Source organism: Schistocerca nitens, chromosome 8 (assembly GCF_023898315.1).
Source record: "Schistocerca nitens isolate TAMUIC-IGC-003100 chromosome 8, iqSchNite1.1, whole genome shotgun sequence".
NCBI classification, from domain to species: domain Eukaryota; kingdom Metazoa; phylum Arthropoda; class Insecta; order Orthoptera; family Acrididae; genus Schistocerca; species Schistocerca nitens.
The window spans coordinates 444,305,010-444,311,618 of NC_064621.1; positions in this window are offsets into that span (position 1 = coordinate 444,305,010).

Consider the following 6,609-nt stretch of genomic DNA (forward strand, 5'->3'; position numbering starts at 1 on the left):
ACAGAATCAATCAACATTAAAATAAGGAGGCACAAATGAATATACAATTTACAACGCAATAGTACTTTATACAGTAAACAGAATATTAATGAATCAGGCCCTCTGAGCTCACGCAGGCTACACTCTAGGGCACGAATTAAGATACGCAAACAATACACATAGTGAAAGCATACTAGACACTAAACAACAGATTGCATCCCAAAACCATATTGCGAAAATACCAACCCAAATCCGATACTCTGCTTAGCACTAAACAGACAAAAGAAGGGATACAAAATAGACAGTTCACCCAACGATCTATATATTCCGTGGCACACCGAATAAGAACGGTAAAGCAGTGAAATCCAACGTCAATAATAATTTAGTTTTCACTAGGTACACTTTCTTCCATTAGGAATGGGTGATTATAACTGAAGTGTAGTTACTCACGAAGGTCCAGTGTGGGCTGTAATTACTGTATGGCAGGGAACCTTGGTAGATATGCTTATGCACTAATGCAGAATCGATTTACGCTCGAAAAAGAATTAATTCCAATACTGGCCACCACGTGCAAAGTGGCGCAGTACACTATCTCGTCGACGTCCCCAGAGCTACATTGAACAAACTGTAAGTGCCAGTTAACAATAAAATCAACATTATGCCTTTCTCACTTATTTATCCTTTCCTGACAACGTCCCGTTCCTAATCCATGAAATAAGGAAATATTTCTATGCGTCTTTGTTCCATTCACAACGCCAGATTTGCACCTGGTGTCTTAAATTGGAATAACTTTTTCCGATGTAAATCGGTTCCTCATTAAAGCATTAGAATATCAGACACGTTTCGCTGGCATACGGTAATTAAAGCCCACAATGAACCTGTGTGAGTAGCTGCACTTTAATTATAACCAACCGGTACTATTCCAATTGAATACAATACATGTAACAGCGGCCTGTTTGTCACCACGTAATCAATAGGTAACTCAAGTAGGCCAGTCCTGCCTCACTCGAATACAACCAGCACTTATCGCAGCAAACACACACTCCACTAACTGTTGTGTCCGAAAACACGCCGCAGCAATCAGTTCTTCACTCCCCGCTACGCTGCATACCTTGGCTCCGCATAGCCCAAAACCGTCCGCTGCTTCATCCGGAAAACTGCCCCCTGTTGACAGCAAACGCCCATCAGCCCTGGCTGTACGTCCGCCGGGCTGCCTCGCTGCTTCGCCACACGTTTCTGCTTCTTCTCTACAGGAGGCGGTCCTCGCTCTACAAACTGCCAATAGCGCTCCGTTCGCTGGTCAGTTATCATCTCGTACGCTCCACAGCGGCTGCCTGTCGCCGGCCGGCGGTAGTCCGCCCAAGCACTTACAACGCAAAATCCCGAATTGAGAGCCGCCATTTGCAGGGATGAATGTGAATACTGGCCTATGATTTAAAGAGCGGTGCGTGAGCAACAGGCGACCCGTGGATCGGATCCAGCCCGCGGTTTGTTTTAATATGGCCCCTGAAAGAAATTTGTGGGAAGGAGGGTAGGGGAAAGAGAGAGAGAGAGAGAGAGAGAGAGAGAGAGAGAGAGAGAGAGAGAGAGGCGTTCACGTTGTGCTTATCCAGAGACATATTTTTGGATATTTACATATTAACATGTCCATTTTAGACTTGTTAGAACACTGCATCTGTCGAAACTGAAGGTATTTCTTCCCGTGTCACGTATCGATATCACCCCATGGGCGTCAAAGTTGGCAACAGAATTACCAGTTTCCGTTAGAAGCTGACAGTTGTCGTGCGGGATCCAATGCACCCAATGGGGCACACCCGCTGAACCATGCCTCCAGTGGCTTTGGACTACAAGAGCCCTCTGCCGCCATTATACGGAACAACGTGCGGCAGCCACACAACCAAGTCGCACTAGGAGCCTCTTCGCTACGCAGACGCCGCCTAATCGCGGTTCCAACACTGTTGCTTATGCTGTACTTCAGAGGGTTCATCCTTCTTGTCACTGTTAGCTAGACTCGATTTCTTGCTGCATACTTGTAATGAATATTGGGAGGCTTAGAGAGTAAATCGTCAGCTTACTATGTTAACTTGTTCGCTAATCATTACTACTCCACTAAGCGAGGTGGCAGTGGTTAGCACACTGGGCTCGAATTCGGCAGGACGACAGTTCGAGCCTGCGTCTGGCCATCAAGATTTTCCGTGATTTCCCTAAATCGCTTCAGGAAAATGCCGGGACGGTCCCTTTGAAAGACCACGGCCGACTTCCTTCCCCATCCTTCCCTAACCCAATGGGGCCGATGACCTTGCTGTTGTGGTCCCCTTCCCCAAATCAACCAATCAACTATTTGTACTTTCGTCCATCTTTCCTATGGTGAAAGTTGATGCACCACTCTGTAGCCCACCCCTCATTAACACTGTGTACGAAGTAATATATAACAATTTTTAATGAATTAGCTACAACCAGTTGCTTTTATAGGTATTTATTTTTCCGTGATGACACTTAAGATTGCTTGGCATCATGTTCTGATGTTTCACTTTTATTTATGTGTCATGAACATTGTTTGTTTACTAGCAGCAAAACGGAATTTGATAACAAGTTTTTAAGCCAGCTTTTGTGTAACGCCCTAAGTAAAGAAATAATATTTACAGCGCACAAGCGTTGTAAACATCTGAAGAATGGGTGAATACAGAGTGAATATACACTCAAAACGAGTGTTTTGAGGCATAATTTATTGGCGTTGAGTTTGGGAAAGGGATGCAATTCATATCGGTGCGTTACCCCACAAACATAAACTCACAGAAGCTATAGTTTTGAGTTTATGCGGTAGGAGCGCTGCTGTCACGTGACGACGCGGTTACGTGTGGCCAAAAGTTGCCCAAGCCTGATTTGTAGGGTATGAGAGACAACAAAAGTAAACAGAAGAACTAACTAAAGGGATATTTGCTTCAAATTTACTACTGAGTTATGAAGTCTGTCTACAATGCATGTAGTTTCCTATTTTTCTGTATTATGCCTCCCTCAAAAAACGAGAAATAATAAATACCTATTCAACAATGTAGGGTTTGTTTCTTACAAACAGAACCGAAAATACGCAACTTATAGATTCAGGATAGTTGAAAGAAACTTACGAAGCAGCAGATAGTAACGTTATTTTATCATTCATAAAGTTCTTACCGAGCGAGGTGGCGCAGTGGTTAGACACTGGACTCGCATTCGGGAGGACGACGGTTCAATCCCGCGTTCGGCCATCCTGATTTAGGTTTTCCGTGATTTCTCTAAATCACTCCAGGCAAATTCCGGGATGGTTCCTCTGAAAGGGCACGGCCGACTTCCTTCCCCATCCTTCCCTAATCCGATGAGACCGATGACCACGCTGTCTGGTCTCCTTCCCCAAACCCAACCATAAAGTTCTTCATTTTCGGCTTTTGTTCAATATTTCCTGGCACATAATTTGCGTCGGTCTTTTGCTCTTAATTTGCAGTGTATTTTATTTTTGTCTGGCATCACCTTCCTTTCCACAACTTAATTGTATTTTTCCTTCAACTAGCTAGGACTTGAAGAATTGGAATCTCTGATATAACTTGAACTAGCAGATTCACTTTCACACTTTTTTCTAACAAGCATACAGAATCCTCACGAAAGTTATTCGCATCTGCTAACTCATTGTATATGCAACGCTTCATCAGATATTTGCATCATTTACTAAGTGTAAACACAGCGTTGCCCTGCAAATGTCGGTTTCAGTATAAGAACGCGGTCTAGTTATATTTAATCAATCTAGTTTATCGCGCTCTCCTCGCGACGTCACACGTGTTCCACCTAGAGACCGATCTGCTGTAATTCACGACACATATTAGTTTCGGAATGACTGCATTGTAGTAGATGTGTAGAAAGTGCGTCGTTTCCGAGTTAATTAGCATTTAAATCAGCCAATCAGGCCGTTATGTCCCCAAATTCAAGCAGCCCGCCAGAGACTCTGTAGCCAAAGCTGTTCTTCATATGATTTCCTAAGACTGAAAAAGAGAGCAATACAAAAACTGGACGTGAGGCGGTAGTAAGGATCGACTCGAGCCAAAGGCTGGGTAGTCTCGTGTGCTATCAATTACCCTATGACTCTGATTTTATGTGGTGGACCGTTTGAACTTGCGCTCAACCGGCCGATTGACTAACTCGGAAGCGGCGCAATGTTTCGAATTTTTCTTTACCAATTACTTCCAAGCACAAACTATCCCACAACATCCTTACAAGCTTTTCATTTGACCAACCTGTGTAACTTTGAGTAGTCACGAGCTGCCCGTATTGTCGTTGCTGTATTATTTAATAATAGATTAATTCCCTTGAAATGTGGTACATTTGTCATTTCATAGCCACAATATGATGCTAAATAATCTAGATCTTAACTTGTATATAAAGGGTAGACGATTTACGACATTTTACTTCACTGTAGGTCAAAATCTCCAGTTCCTTGACAAACTTTAAAATTATAGAACATAACGCTACAGAAACTTCCATACTACGTTTTTATACCAAACCATATTTACTATCATAAGTGTAGCTTCAGCAGATGTATTTTTTTTTAACATTAATTTCTTCTTGAACTGATGAAGGCTAAACACAAGATTGCTTACTTTTACACCGCTTAGAGCCGTTTCAGTAACAAATTACATGATTTTTAAAATACAAAAAAAAAAAAGTTATTGCCCAGTTCTAATCGTCACGGATGGACAGCCAGTTAGCGTGCCTGTCCCAGCAGAAGAGATGAGGGGATGGTAGAAGTCCCACCATCTCTGGTACCCGGTGCGAACTTGTACCTTAAGCAGCTATCCAGTGCACTTTCTTCCCCACAGTTGGCGTATTGTTCCTCGACCGTGGAGCATTCTTACACAAAGTAGCATTAAATCTCTCGTCTAAGGCATGTGATGAAAATTCAGAAACTCAGAAACCTGATGTCACCAGAAACGTCATGACATCTGTTAAAGTGCCCACAAACAGATTTCTCAGCTCTGGAAGGAACATGAAGACGAAAAGTTGTAGAGACAGACTAGAGAAATTAATGAAAGGTACTAAAATGAAATCAATGGATCGATGGCGACGAAATTAGCGAACGTACAATGATATGATATGAAATCATAGCAGTGCAAACCGTTCAGATAAACTGAACTTGGCAATGTAAGGAATTTGTTGTGACAGTTGAAAAATTGTACCAGACTGAGACTCGAAACAAGATTTGCTTCTTACCGGGAAAAGTCACATTGGCCTTTGGGTAAAAGCCTAATTGAAGAAAGTCAGGCCTGGAGGCGTGCTGAGCGCGGCCCCTCCCGCCGGAGGTTCGAGTCCTCCCTCGGGCATGGGTGTGCGTGTTCTTATTATACGTTCGCTTAAGTGGTGTGTAAGCCTAGGGACAGATGACCTCGGCGGTTTGGTCTCTTAAGAATTCACACACATTTGAGGCGTGCTGAGACTTCCTCCTGGATAGGTGAATGTTCGTGGTACGCAATGTAAATTCATTACAATACAGACGTGTATTTACGACATGCAAAACGCGCTATTAAGACCGCTGAAAGGGAAGGAAATGAGCACATCGAACAAAATTTTAGTAACACACGGGAGTAATCACTCTAACAGCGTGTAACACCGCATCTATCTTTGATGATAGCCTCAGCTTGGCCGTGAAGAGAGCCCATATCCAGTTGAAGCCACTCATTGATAATTAGATTCCCTATATTTATCAAACTGAGGGGTGTATTGATTACTATATTTCACTCGATGTCCCGAACACACTAACTGTGAGACATTTTGTGCAGGATTAGAATCCTGTGATTCGGCGGACTGGTCGAAGCGTGTAGGTGTACGTAGGTGTGTGTCAAATCGGGAAAGTGTGTGTTCAGCCCTGTGAATACGGCTGTTGACATCTAGGAGTGTCCACAGAGTACAATGTAGAAGAGAGGGCAACAATTGGTCATCGAGAATGTTGAAGTAAACTGAAGTGAAAAAGTCTTGGATACCTCCTAACATCAGGAGGGACCTCCTTTTGCCAGGCGTAGTGCAGTACCTCGACGTGCTATGGACTCAACAAGTCGGTGGAAGTCCGCTGCAGAAAATACTGAGCCATGCTCCCTCCATAGACGTCCATAGTTGCGAAGGGGTTGCCGGTGCAGGATTTTGTGCACTAACTGAGCTCTCAATTGCGTCCCATAAATGTTCGGTGGGTGTCATGTCGGACGATTTGAGTGGCCAGATCATTCGCTCGAATTGTCCAGAATGTTCTTTAAACCGATTGTTAACAATTGTGACCTGGCGACAAAGGGCGCTGTTATCCGTAAAAATTCCATCGTTGTTCGGGAACATGAAGTCCATGAATGGCTGAAAATGGTCTCCAAGTAGCCAAACATAACCATTTACGATCAATAATAGGTTCAGCTAGACAAGAGGACCCAGTCCATTCCACGTAAACACCACACCATTAAGGGGCCACCACCAGTTTGCACAGTGCCTTGTTGACAACTTGGGTCCATGGCTTTGTGCTCCCAGACTCAAACCCTACCATCAGCTGCTACCAACGGAAATCGGGACTCATGTGACCAGGTCACGGTTTTCCAATCGTCTAGGGCCAACCTGTATGGTTACGAACCC